The sequence below is a fragment of the Cydia strobilella genome, chromosome 1, assembly GCF_947568885.1.
Source record: "Cydia strobilella chromosome 1, ilCydStro3.1, whole genome shotgun sequence".
Taxonomy (NCBI): domain Eukaryota; kingdom Metazoa; phylum Arthropoda; class Insecta; order Lepidoptera; family Tortricidae; genus Cydia; species Cydia strobilella.
In genome coordinates this window covers 31466668-31482086 of record NC_086041.1, presented here as the reverse complement: position 1 = coordinate 31482086, position 15419 = coordinate 31466668, and the positions used below count along the sequence as shown (strand labels likewise).

The window sequence follows — 15419 nt, the reverse complement described above, 5'->3', positions numbered from 1 at the left end:
AGAAAAGCCAGTACATTAATGTAGGTATACAATAATAGTATACATGTTTATTAAAATACTTCGTGAAATACTTTTTTTGCAAGATTTACTTTGATATTGAATCTTGCATCTTGATTACATTCTTTAGAATTTAAGTAAAATATTTTGGAGAGTCAGAGAAGAAAATCACGACTTTTTTTTCAAGTTTTCTGCTGTAGGTATACCATAATTGAAGCTTCTCACATTGAGTGCTAAGAACACGCTCGGCGGGTTTTCTGTTCGCAGTCTGCTTTCCTCTACAAAGCGGGAAAACGCTGGGTTCAGCTGCGAGTGTAGCGCTACGAAAACGTTGACAGTGAATGCTTTAAAACCCGTACAAGAACGTACAAATGTATGAGTCTCGCCCTAAAAGAACGGATGAATTAAATAAAGACACAGCTAGGTGAAAAAAAAATTAAAGCTCTATATTTCACACCTTAATATAAGAAAATAATACAGAATACAGTAACTCAAGTAAAGGTAAACAACACGCGGTCTTATAGCTAAAAACGATCTCCAACAACCTTTAGGTACCTAGCGGAAGTAAATAAATTTAAAATCCTTATTTTTTGCATAAAGTTATATGACCCAAAGGACTATGAAATACACGATATTTAAACATCGTTGTACACAAGCAAAGGTCGATAGTGCATAGAAACTAGCCTGAAAGCCGACATTTCCATATAGCTTGTTCTAATAAGAGTCCTACGCACGAAAGTGCTATTTCTATTCCCTTGCCGGTGCATTAGCAAGACAAAGCTTTTATGTCGACACTCATGTGGGTGTATTATTTCTATATTCGAAACAGCTTTGTATTCCTGTCGCTCTTGACAATTGAAAGAAAATAGAGAAAGGGCGAGGTTATGAGTGAGTCGCATAGGGTTGCATAACCATACGTATTGCACAAGGTACTAACAAAACTTCCGTGAGACATAAATATATTAAATATATTAATAACGGGTCACTCACGTATTTTAGGTCGAAAACGTGAATGCGTGAGTAACCCGTTATTAATATATTTAAGGTACTTTATGGGTAATCTATCTATCAACGGACCGTAGTTTTAGAAAACGGTAAAATTCACAGATGAGTAAGTAATATTAAATCATGGTTTAATGTTAGTATGTCTCACAACAGTTCAAATTCGAGTAAGTAATATTTTATATTACTTTAATGTCAAAAAAATGGTAAACAGTAGTTGCCCTTGTTATACAAAGAAGTACATAAATAGGATCCCTCAGAGGCATATGTTCGCCTTGTAACTATTTAGCTTCCTAATTGTAAGTTACTTTCAAAAATGTTTAAGAATAATAATATTTCAGCCTATATATATATAGCCCATTGCTGAGCACAGGCCTCCTCTCATGCGCGAGAGGGATTGGGCTATTGTTACTTTTATTATGTTTTTTTTTTACAATAAAGAATTTACTACTATTAGTAATAGTAGTATCCGACCGAAGATTTTGTTTCGGCCTAAGGTTCGACTTCGGCCAAAAGATTTGGCCATTGACCCGCCTGTTGACATCTCTATTGGACTCGCACAGTGACATTGACAACCGGCATCTTAGGCGCGACAGCAATATAATTATGCGAGTGCAATAGAGATAGCAACAGGCGGGTCAATGTACTCAAATCTATATAGAGCGCGTCTCTTCTTAGTTGCGCAACTTTAGACATCTTTCCTGTTTCATGTGTGCCTGAAAGCAACAAAGTCGCTATCGGGAATATCCGCTAGGAATATAATTTTATTCCCTAGCTGATAAACTGAGTTACTTCTCATAAAAGCGAGCTGACCATAACACAAGTATATATTTGAGCATTGAGCATCCACTAGTTTTCTCGTTCAATCTTAATTAACTACCAACTTATCTAACTTTTATTTACCGTAAAAACTAGTGCTCTGCCGATTCTTTCGCCGGGACATCGCTGGGCAGAATTGAAGTTTTTTTAAACAATAAAGACAAATTCGTCAATTGTACAATTCTGATTGGCTGTATAATTGCTAAATCAAAGAATACTTTTTCAAAAAGGGATAAGTAATCCAAGTGGGCAATATATAACGATCAGACGTCGAGATTCACTCGAACTCGCAAAATTCTCCGATACCTTGTCGACATCCCAGCGATGTGAAGAACTAGTACTAGGAGTAATAGAATATTGCCAGCAATCTAAAAATCTACTATCCTCCTAGGGCCCACTTGTGCCATCCCACTAAACCGGGGTTAAGCAGTTAAACCGTTAACCCAATGTCAATTGTACTGGTAACCATGGTAACTCTAGGTTTAACCGGTTAACCCCGGAATAGTGGAATGGTGAAAGTGGGCCTAAGGCCCAGCCATACAAGACGTAAATCCATGATTTCAAGTAATATTTGAACCAATATTGCAGAAAATAAAGTAAATTTTCGGTTAGAGTTTTGAATGATTCACGGTTAGTTTCACTAGACTTATATTGACCGGGATATAGACCGTGATTACCTTTTGTATTATTTGTGAGCTCCCGTTATTAAGCCGTTGAAATTCACAAATACAAAAATTTCAATCGTGAAGATGGGTTTAAACTGTCAAATGTGTGGAATCCTGTGATTTGTTTGTGTAAAAAACCAGTGATATCCGAATCAAACACGCGTAGTGACACCGTGAGTGTAGTGTGTTTGGACAGACCAACGAGTGTGAACGCGACCGGACCAACAAGTGTGAATGCGACCGTTGGTAACGTTGAAAGTGAACGCAGCCGACGCGCAAGAATGAGGGTAGACAGAGCGCTGTCTACACAACTTTGACACCCACCCGCTATCTTCAGTCACCCGTGAACATGATGCATGTAACTACGTCGAAATATCGGGAGCTCACAAATAATACAAAAGGTAATCACGGTCTATATCCCGGTCAATATGTCTAGTGAAATTTTCTTTTGTTTGAAAATTTAATGAAACAAAACAAATGAAACTCTACCTATATTTTAACTGAAAATAGTTTAAACATTCATTAGTTTGGCGTCATGAGAACCCATACGATTTGACAGTTTGTGGACTAAAAATATTGGCCTAATACCGTTCGAGAAATGGGCCCCTGTTGGTAGCCGGGTATAGGAAGCTAAGGATGCTTGTAACTCGAGCGGTTTCAGATTTGGTAGCTCAGCTGGATTACCAGTTAAAAAGAACATTGGTATTGATATTAAGATTCATATTCAACTTGTGAATCATAGTTTTAACTTTTTGAACTAATATGTGGTATATGTAGTTGGGTTGTTTTACTTAATTATTATTTTTTAGTAGCTAGGGTTTTATTAATTTTGAGTCGATTCGTATTAACAATCACTGGTAGGTACCTGTCAGCTTAAACTGTTCAACACTGGCAGTATTTCCAACCTAACTATTCATGGAACTGTAATTATTGCCAATGTCGCATCACTAGATACTCCACCATTTTGCTCTTTAGCACTTCACCTTTTCCATAATAAAAGAAGGGTGAGTGCCTGACTTTATTGAACGTGTAACCTATTGGAGGACTCGTATTTTAACTCATTCATTTGTTTATTTAGGTTTGAAGTAGTTAGAATCGGCTTAAACGACAAAATGGAGAGATTTGTAAGGTGTTCGGAGATACCAGCTAAATATTACTTTCAACTGTTTTAAATAACTTTTTGGAGCGTTCCGCGGCCATCGCATGCTTATTTCGTTTATGATTATGAGAATTTTTTCCTGCATTTGAATACGTTACCTTACCAAAAAAGAAAATCCTATTCATAAAATGTTATCTTTCGTTACTTGTCACATAAAACGCACGCGTCAAAATCAAACTCCACTTTTTGCGCAAGTACCTACAAGGTTCTGCTCGCGACTTCGTCTACGTGGGATGATGATGATGATTGATAAATGAAATGAAATGAAATGAAAACATTTATTGTCAGACCACAGGTAGAAATATAACAGATGTTAATGGTGATAGTTTAAGTCCTTTTCCGCAATCTACCGTATTTACGGTGTACAATATTTAGTGTCATGCACAACATGCAGGCAAGTTATTTACACTATTTACATATGTCACAGTATTTCATACAATAATGTCCCCAGTTTTGTGTCACTTTATTTACAACTATCCTATGTCCTTCCTCAGGCCTCAAACTATTTCCATACCAGATTTCATCTAAATCGGTTTAGCGGTTTAAACGTGAAGAGGTAACCGGCAGACAGACAGAGTTACTTTCGCATTTATAGTTCCCGTTTTTACCCTTTGGGTACGGAACCCTAATACTAATTAAGTACTAAATAAAAAGGTAGACAAAATCGTTCACGCTCGATGGGTGCTTGCATTGTATACACCAAAGAGGATATAACAAGATAGAGCGGTACTATCATAGTAAATTTTGTAACCACTGTAAATTCACTGCCATCTATCGACATACTTTAAAACTAAAAATGAAATATGGTAAATGATTTTTTTATTTGCATTAATTATTTTTATATGATTTTGACCCATGTTCTTTCACTGATATGCGTTAAAATTATAAATAACAAACGAAGCCGTCAATGCCGTCTATACGAGAGTAGGCCAAAACTAGTGGCGCCATCTGATCGAGAATCAAATTTTCGTGATTTTCGAGGCACGTTTTTTCCTTAGACTGTATTCATTTATTACGGAGTTATATCTATCTTTGCATACACAGAGGTAACACATAAACTAATTGTAAAGAAATAGCTTAGGCTTATGCCCATTAACGCCTCATCAAATTGTTGTTAAGATTGTCAGCAGTCATTAGGGTCTAACTAATGGGGCGTTAATTAAAACATTATGTTGCGTAATTTAAATGATAAAATATTTAGGCATTTCTACCCTAGTATATGGGTAGGGTTATGATTAGCAAGTTATGATTTTTTTCTGTTTCATCACGATGTGTTCTTTACCGAAATGCTATAAGTAAATTATCAAACTAAGCAATCTAGTCAATCGGTTTAAACTTGGCCCTACCCCTCACATGGGGGATACCGATATAGGAACACATCTACCTAATCTACACACACAATATAATCCAATCAAATTGTTTTCATAACTAATGTGTTGTTAGTCAAGATCCTACCTGGATTAGGAGCCGAGATTGCTTGTCACGACACTCAGATTGGAATAAACTATTCAACCAACTACTAACTTACACAAACTCCTCCAAGCGCCACTTCCACCATCCCACTAACCCGGAGTTAACCAGTACAATTTGACACTGGGTTAACGGTTTAACGGGATAACCCCGGGTTAGTGGGATGGTGCAAGTGGCCCTGTTTACATATTCATGAAAAATTTACTTTAAATACGTACACAGAAGGTTGATATTGCAAGTGCTGAATAAATGGTTTCATCAATTTGTTAAAGTCAAATGTAGGTATTTCAGAGTAGAGACAAATCCCTCCTTGACGTTGTGTGATATTTTATTATGCGTAGTAAGAATAGGCTTGTTCAAAGATAGACATCAAATTTATACTCTTGTTATATAATTTTGTAGATACCATCGTTGACAGAGTCGAACAAGCTATATACCTATATGAGTATAATTATGTTTGTCAATTGACTGAAACTTAATGAAATCTGGTTATTTTCTTGGCGATCCCACTAACCCGAGGTTAAGCGGTTAAACCGTTAACCCAGTGTTAAATTGTACTGTTAACCATGGTAACTCCAGATTTAACCCAGTGGCCCTAAAGTATCTTGTTATCACTGGCTACATACCTACAATCCTAAATTAAACTGCTTTGTATATATGTATAAAGATAAATGAACCAATATGGCCAAGATAGATTCCATGCGCAACATACAAACAAAAAAAATGTTTCTTAAACCTTCATTGTTGTTCCATAGTCCAGTAAAAACACAATTAGCGACAACTATCTATCTACAATTTATGTATAAATATCTGATTCAATCTTCTCTCAATGTAGACTGCAATCGCCTTAAATTTGCGATCTGAATCCCTATTTCGCTCCAGTAGGTATACTTAATTGGTTTTCAGCAATAAAAGGCAGGTAATAAGTCGTTCGCTGGCTCATCGTGACTTATCCAGCTGTTCGGACACAAAATATAATCTAAAAAGACGAAATCCTGGTCATAAGTATAATCACTTACGTCGTTCTTACCTTAAAGATAGAGGTGGAGTTGGGATACTCAAAACGGCGAATACGCGCAAAATGTCCAAGGCACTTGCGTCCCTTGGGGGTAAATGCGTAACCATTGTTGCCCGTGCAGTCCTCATAACGGCCAGATCCCGGTTTATTGCAATTTTGTGCTGTTGTGTTATGTGCCATGGCATTTGCCTGGATCTCTTGTTCGTTTTTAATATTAACTGGTGTAAATATTGCGAACTTTATAGCGGAGAGCGCTGTGAAAATGCCAATCTGGACTGTGAATGAAAATATCGGAAAGCAATATTGCTGCATTTTCTTCTAGCGTTTAATAGAGTCGTATGTTTACTTCACTATTCCTTTGTACCGTTAACCTTAGATTTACTTAGAACATACTTATTTTAATTATACACATGTTATAAAGTAGTAAAAAATATACTAAAGGTTCCTTAAGTTTGTATGTTTTGTGATAAAATCGAATTTCAAACCCTAAAAAACGGCGAAATCTACTGCTATTTCGCGTGTCCCACGTGGGGTATGGCTCGGAAAAAAATCATAAGTTTGGGTGTAGGCAATGTATTATCAAATACTTAATACCTTCATGTAGATAATTATTTAGCGAATCTGTCTACTTATTCATTTTATTTATATATTAAAACCAGGGAAGCCTTTATTTGTTTGACCCGCGCGGCACTGTTTTTGTTATGACTCAAGGATCATATCATATCATATCATTTATTGAATGTCAACCATCATCATCATGTTTATCATTTATTGGATATCTGGTCTGTCTATTGATCTACCATAACATTTTAAGGCTCCGGCAAGCTCGGTTCTCCAATTAAACAGCATCACGGTAAAATTTCGTCAGCTAAACGTATATAGTCTTAAAAATTTGCAAATTTATTAAGGAATCACCAACATTTTTCACAATAATAAGTAACAAAAATATTCCCTTATTAATATTATGCTAAAAAGATTTATAATTGATAGCGTCTCATTAAATTACCAGAATAAATAGGTGCCATAAAGCTAATGTTTATTCATATTTTCTTCCCTGGCCATAAGCTATTTAAATGAAGTATCAGCAACTACTCGCAGCTTCAAAGTGTTTTGTATTCATAAACGTCTCATTTTCTCGATATTCTTGCCCATGGCTGCCGAACTGTAGACATTTTTTATGTTTCTTTATTGAAGAAACAACAGAAGTACAATCATAGTAGGTAAATGATATTTACGAGTATCTTTATTTGGAAAAAGTTATCCAGGGTGGCGGATACTACTATTGATCCTGACTGCATACAGTCCAGCAAAATATGAATAGACTCGAAATATAAAAAGGCGAGCAAAACGAATGAAATAACACACTTGAGGTAAAAGTTCTAAGCTTAAAATGATACTGACAATACAGAACCTTTATTGTGTGTGTGTGGAATCTCTCGCAATACCTATGTCTGTGTTATAGATACTGATAACATAAATTGATTTCACACAGTGTAACCATAGTGCGCGTTTTAATCCTTTGCTCCCGTTTTCAATTATTGCTTGTGGCCCAGGGTTGCCAAAAGTTCATCAGCCGCCAAATCTTCTGCAGGTATTTAATTTTTTTTTACCAAGATTTGTATTTGTCATCAATATAGATCATTTTCTTATTGTTGTGTATTTATTCCGAATATATATTTTTGTGTTTATTACTGAAAATTCCATTTTTGATTTGGTGAATAATTTTCCTCTTTTATTTTAAGGTAGGTACCTATGTTGGTGGTGAAAATCGTGAGTTTAAACCTCGTTCGCTCCATAAATCGACATAAATGACTAAAAGTTCGGTCAGGATCCTTATCACACACAGACGAGAGGAAAAAAATGTAGGATCGGAATAGATCCTTATATCAGATCCGTCAGATCGTAATCATTCAGAACAGAATTTCAGATGTGTCTGCAGGGCCTCATTGTGTCCAGTATATTAATGTTTTATAGAGAGGTGAAAGAGTATTTTATCTACAGGTATACCTATAAGCTAGGGGTAAACCTTCGTACAGACTTGTTCGTTAGATCTGCTTAGCGGACAAATCTGCCAATGAGTGGTAAGAATTAGGCACAGATCTGATTTGTCTGTGTACAGATCGGAGAGCCTACCGCAAATAAAAAAAAAATCTAAAATCGTTATCTGCCTTTCTATACTTTGATTTTGTGGTAGAGCGATAAAGAAGCAGATATTGATTTCCAGGCTATCTTCAGATCAGATAATAACTTATTATTCCGCCAAACACTTACAAATCTAAGGGACTTGTACCTAAATCGACATTATGGGTCTCTATTGTTTGACATAATTACTGAAAGTCATAATTTGGTTTTTCTCAGAAACGCGTAACTTTTCAGGATTGCCATAAAACAAACCTAACCTAACCGATCTAGCATAACCCGAAGAAAATCCTGAAATGTTAACGGTTTCAGAATTATGAATAATGATAATATGACAATCATTACATTATGACTTTCAATAATTATGTGTGTATATTATGTGTTTTTTTTTGCTTGTATGTAAATTCCATATTGACGTGTAAAAGTGCCCTTGTGGCCTATTTCCTGAATAAATGTTGAAGGTTGAAGTTTGGACACATCTGTAGAATCCGTATGTATATCCCTAGCTTAACAGCAGCACGGCAGCAGCAGCAAGACTGCAGCAGCATACATATTTGAATTTGGTATCTATGGCACCCCTAGCCACGCTTTAGCACAGAACACGCGGTGTCCCGTTCCCCAACTTTGGTCGTCAGTTTATGTCAACTGTCCGCGCCCGCAACTTTGTTCCCAAATCTGATTATGAATAGTGCCGTCCAGTTGCTAATTTTAGAAGCGCGAACTTGTGCGGATTGTGTTTCTAACGCTGGCATTTGTTTTGATGCAATGTCGTAGGTACGAATTTTAAACAGCAGTAGGAAATCTACTTAAGAGGATAGGGGACGATCGATTCTCCATACAAACGTAGTTATCATTTTCCTCCGTTGATATTGACATTACGGAAAATATTTTTACACAATTTGATGTATTTTAATTATAGTGCCTGAGTGCCAGACCGTTTGATATTTTTCGATTTTAAAAATTTGTATGTAACCTGATTTTCGCTCCTTAATAATTGAAAAACCGAATAAAATCAAACGGTCGGGCATAGCTACGATTAAAATTCATCAAATTGAGTAAAAATATTTTCAATAATGGTAATATCCAGAGAGGAAAATGGTGAACACGTTTGTATGGAAAACCGGTTTCGAGAAGGTCGTCCTCTTTCGTCTTAATTTCACTTCTTAACATCGGGTACATTCGGACATGCATTAAAAATAAATTCAAATTAATATCAAATCATGTAAGAATTTTACAACTTGAATAGATTTAAAAAAACCGGCCAAGTGCGAGTCGGACTCGCCCAACGAGAGTTCCGTACTTTTTAGTATTTGTTGTTATAGCGGCAACAGAAATACATCATCTGTGAAAATTTCAACTGTCTAGCTATCACGGTTCATGAGATACAGCCTCGTGACAGACAGATGGACAGACAGACAGACAGACAGACAGACAGACAGACAGACAGACGGACAGACGGACAGACGGGCAGCGGAGTCTTAGTAACAGGGTTCCGTTTTTACCCTTTGGGCACGGAACCCTAAAAAGCTGCTACAGCTTTTGTGGGTAATCAATGTTATCATCACAATGATCTTGTTATCAATACTGTCGGCTTCGCGTTAGTAGCGAGTAATTAGGGTTATTTAAATTGTTTCACAATTAAAAATTATAAAAAATTGCAATGAATCATATTGTGCCAGTTTACTAGCACGGCCATTTTTTTAGTAGTTACAATCAAACTAGCCAACTTAGACTCTTAAACTTTCAAAGATGAAGAAAAAAGAAACATTTTAACAAATTTGTTTAACTATGTAGCAAAATGTATAAGAGTTAATGCCAACAGTACTATTTTTTCTGTACTTTTTCCATTATAAAACAGGAAGCGTAGAGCATTACTTTTATAGTTGGAATTAAAAGTCACAAAAGTTGTAATGGTGGGCAATGTAACCCGGTAATTTACAGATCTATGAATCAACATTGCCCACCTTCAAAAAGGGCTTAGGGTTGTCACTTTCGGATGATCTATTCAAATGCGTAAGTAAAATAAGTAGCTTTATAAATACTGTATTGTCTATACCCATTGTGTATAGAAGTTGACATAGTTAACTCAAATACCTATGTTTGAAGGAAACACTAGGATTACCTTTAATCTCGAAGTAATCCTTGTTTCAATGTCTTGCTGTATTTCCATATGAAATCAACGTGGGCAATGTTGGCAACAACTTGAGATAGCGTTACCCGACGTCTAATTTGCCAAAATATGTAAATATAATTATATGTATACCTACTGTAAATGTATGTACACCTGAAAAGGTAAAGTTTCGGTGTAACTAGATATGTAATTGTATATTCCACCTGCAATTTAATCTGACTCTTACATAGAATAAAGACTTTGAACTTTGAAAAAAAAGTGGCTTAAATGATGATTTAAAAATAGTGACTGCAAATAAATTCATGCATATGATTACAATTGATGCCTTAGGCTAGAAAAAAATATTAACAATCTATAAATTTTCTAAATAACCTAGAAATGAATAGAGTAGGCAGGAAAAAGTGCTAACCATGTAAAAAAATTGTCTTTTTAGAAAAAAGCGGGCTAAGTTGGCTAGCTTCACGGTATTGTCACTTGATCGAAGAAGGTTAATACTTCATTTTATCTATATATACAATCTATAATAAACGTAAACTTAATTATACCCGATAATCACTTGTTTTTAAAAGTACTACAGAGAGTTGAAGTGGACATGTATGTCTTACATCTTATAACCCTCCTAAAGTACCAGCTTTGACTTTGAAAATGTTCATCACAAATGTTCGCACGAGTGTTTGTGTTGCCTTAACAAAGAATCGGTGCCGAATCCCCAAGGTAAATCACGGTAAAGTGTTAAACAAACTCAGCATCCGTCGCCGTACTCGAGGACGAGGCAGCCTATTCCTAAAAATTTACCACTTCATCGAGTGGATTTCATGTATCGTACGCGCTCGGGTGAGATCGGAGGCTTTCGGCGACGCTCGGCCGCTTAGGCGGGCGGCCTTTCAGTCTACGGAAAGGGAGGGTACTGACTCCACGCAAAAATTCTCTGATGTGGAACATCGTTCACATTTACTGTTGTAATAAACATTTTACAATTGAGTGGACACGTTCTATACACCGCGGAAAGTAAACGTATAACATTATTTGCGAATGTTCTGTTGATAGTGAGTGATGTTTTATAGTTTGTAGTGGAATTGGTTGGTGAACGTTTGAAACTAAATTACGGCGGGAAATATGACTCGCTCGGCTAGGTGCTTGGATCCAATTATGGTGAGAACTTAGTAATTATAGTTAGTTTTTGTTAAACAAGTGATTTTACATGCAACCGTTTTTTTGCCATGTTATAAACTTATTTGCTGATACTTAAGCCAATGAATTAAGCATGGGTAATAAGTATACGAGTAAGTATTACCTGTTACATAAACCACTCATAAAGTCAACAATTGAGATCGTAACATTAAACTCTGGACGGAACAGTGTACATGTAAATATAAATGTATAAATTACCACCAATATTTTGAAAGCGATATTGTGCCCGTGGTCCCGGAGGAATGCGAAAAATTAAGTCACATCCGAACGTTAGAGGTAATTTTCAAATTTAGTTTGTTGCGCGATTAATTCCATTTGTAACAATGTGTGCAAACAGCACAAAAATTAATTAATAAACAATAATAATTGAGAGTACTTTTTAGATAAAATGTCATGTACATATCTATGTATCTATATTTTGTAACCTTTCATATGGTCAAAAATCGTGGGTTCAAATATCGATTGTGATGTATAGAGCAGAAAAATATCGTTCTCGAAAAGAATACAAAAGGATGACTAAAATTCGGTCAGGATCCTTATCATACACGGACAAGAGGTTGATAAATTAGGGTGGACTTTCATAAAACGCATTTTTTTGTATTAAAAACGAACGCAACATTTGAGGATTCCATTAATTATCTCAATTTAAACTGATGCCGAAAAGTTTAGTTGCGGGTCGCATCAACTCTCTATGTTAACCCCCGGGCTCTCATGACGTAAAGGTCGTTTTCGTTCCGCGTTTATTTTTTTAATGAAAAGAAACCTTTTCGACAAACGTTTACGAGAAAACATTTTTATAAAATATGGGGGTAGCGCTGGTTCGTACAATGCAGACGTATGTTTGGTACCGTCATCTTTTAAAAGTTTTGTTTTTGTTAAGGAATAAAACACGGGTACTTTAATGTGTGTTTTTAGGGTCGTCATAGCGGACGTTGTTTAGGGGCATACTTCAGTCGTATAAGTGATGGCGTATGATGGGATGGGAAATTAGGAAATAAATTGACATGGGTTTTTAATACCTGTGCATGTTTGAATTATGTCAAACATCAGGGCGCTATTTTTGTTTTTTGACAGTTCCTTTTCACGTAACATTACGAGAAAGGAATAAAATATGACGGCCATGTCACTGACATGACAAATGTAGGCTCATTTTTTTTAATGGATTGTTGCTCAGCACCTTAATACTTAGTGAATTAAACAACCTGCCATTCCAGTACATTTTCTGTTAGTATGAGACGTTCTTGACATAAAATGTATTATGCGAAATAATTATGCGAAATCTGAATCGAAGATAACTGCCAAATTCGAGCTCGAATGCATTGTGCGACAGTAAATTATTTTTGCTACTCGTCGACTGTAATGGTTGATTTCGTATACCAAACTGTAATTGCGTACTTTTCATGCTCCCAACTCAACTATAATATTCATTAGCAAACGCTCTAGTCAACTATAATGAATTTGACCAATCACGTGGCGTCGCGGTCCAATGGAAAAGACACCAACGCGCGACTATTTCATGAGTAATATTCTTATAAGTATTATGCACGCGTTGATGTATTTTGTACTTCTACTGAGATACTTACCTAATTTTCTTTTATTATTTAGGTTTTATAGTAGAAAAAGTATTGTATACAATAGTGATATATGTAAGTATTGTATACAATAGCCCAACTAACCATTCTGAAATAATATTGTCTTCGGTTACCGCGATAGTTACTCATGAAATAAAACTATGAAAACGGATTGGACGCCGTTGGTGACACCCGTTGACCGCGAACGCTGTAAAGAGTTCGAAACGTCGGGATGTATTATAAATTCAATATACGCGATATAATCCGTTTTCATAGTTTTATTTCATTCTGAAATAAATAATTAACAATAATAATTATAATCAAGCTTTTCAATCTACTTTACCGTGGTACCGTGTTTTACTGTTTAGGTCACTCAGCAAGCTTAGTGGCCTAATCACGGTACTGTTGTGAAAAGCTCTCTATTATATCACGATTGTATAAAATACTATTGAATGTTGACAAACTAGTTTGAAACGTGGCAATTTTTTCAGATTTTTGAAAGCTTAGTAATAGTGAATCAACTGGCCGTTTTTTTTTCAAACTTTTGGTGTGTTTTAAAGTTATACTTTTGTACACACTGCAAAACAATTGTATACCATCATCATCATCATCATCATGTCAGCTGATAGACGTCCACTGCTGGACATAGGCCTCCCCCAAGGCTCGCCACTCCGACCGATCCTGTGCCGCTCGCAACCACCGAATTCCCGCGACCTTCACCAGGTCGGCGCTCCATCTCGTTGGAGGCCTACCGGCAGTATACCATACCGGTTGTATACCATACTGCACAGAAATCCTAAACATATTCTACTCGTATATTTGTATGCTTTCAGAATGAGTTACTATATTTCAATACTAAACTTAATGCTTAAGGTGATGCCCACCGGACGATAATCAGCCTGTCAGTTAGAACAAAAATTTGACAGTTCCGAACAACTGACGGGCCGATATCGTCCGGTGGACTGGTAATCAGTGAGCCCCTTTAGTTACTCGTATTGGTTTTACAAGAGGGCAAAGTTACTGTTTTACTCTGCATGCTAATATTGATACCCGAGCAAGCAAAAGGCTCAAAAATTTAACCACTGGCGTATTGAGTGGTTAGAAAAGTGGAATCTTTATCGTTGCGAGGGTTTCAAGGCACGAAGGTTAAACAAACTTTGCTACCTAGTGAAACACAACAATTTTCACCACACCGCACGAAGAAAATACTAACAGTAAATATATTTATCATTCAAAATCATAACTTACTTGTCAATCCACCAGCCAAAATGAGGAAACATCTCAAAATTTGCATCTAATTACTTTGCCACTTTTGCATTAAATTAAACTCTCTCATCAGTTATTGAAAAACAAAGAGAGCCTTTACAAGCTAGTGTAGTGAAAAAACCAGCCAAGTGCGAGTCGGACTCGCCCACCGAGGGTTCCGTACTTTTTATTATTTGTTGTTATAGCGGCAACAGAAATACATCATTTGTGAAAATTTCAACTGTCTAGCTATCACGGTTCATGAGATACAGCCTGGTGACAGACAGACGGACAGACGGACAGCGGAGTCTTAGTAATAGGGTCCCGTTTTTACCCTTTGGGTACGGAACCCTAAAAATTGTCTGATGTACACCAAATAATGTTTTTGCCGCTTTGTATGCCGCTCTATCGCCAGGCGTGGGGAGCAATTTCATTCTTTAGTTGTCAGTTTACCATGTATTTGTAAAAATCGATTTGCTCTTCTTTCCAAATACGAATTGCTAAGGCATGGCTGCGTCGTCTTTAACTAACAAACTACCTCTATTCAAAGTAGGAGTGAGTATGCTATTATTAAACCAGCGACGTTCCCTCCTATTCATATACCTTAAAATGCCTCTATTATTGAAATATTTTTCTCCCTCCAGCAGATACAAAATGCTAAACTATTAGTTCGAACGAGTTCAAAATAGGTTTGAACCATGACGTTTCAGAATGATGAGTTTAGTAGAAAAAAGTATTTTAACGTTTAACTGCCTTTTTTTTTATTAAAAAAAGGCAAGCATTTGACCGCAATCTCACCTGATGGTAAGTGCCGATGCAGTCTAGGATGGATCATGCTTACCTAAAAGATGTCTATTCACTCACTTTTAACACGGGTATTTGTTACTGAAAAAGAGGCACCAACACTTTATTTAGTAAACCTACTAAATACCTTAATAATATATATAAATACCTTATTAAATTATTATTAAACCTTCAACTTGGCCATCATGAAATTGTTTGGTATCATGAA

The 15419-nt window shown here is 36.2% G+C and overlaps 1 protein-coding gene across 1 annotated transcript in view; it reads left to right on the top strand.

Annotated features, from left to right (window-relative positions):
* The first annotated feature begins 11123 nt into the window (after positions 1-11123).
* Positions 11124-15419, top strand: part of LOC134743572 (uncharacterized) — a 109011-nt gene continuing 104715 nt past the window's right edge. Inside the window, exon 1 of the mRNA XM_063677097.1 lies at positions 11124-11552. The gene's annotated coding sequence lies outside the window, so the exon portion shown is untranslated. The remainder of the gene's footprint in view (positions 11553-15419) is intronic.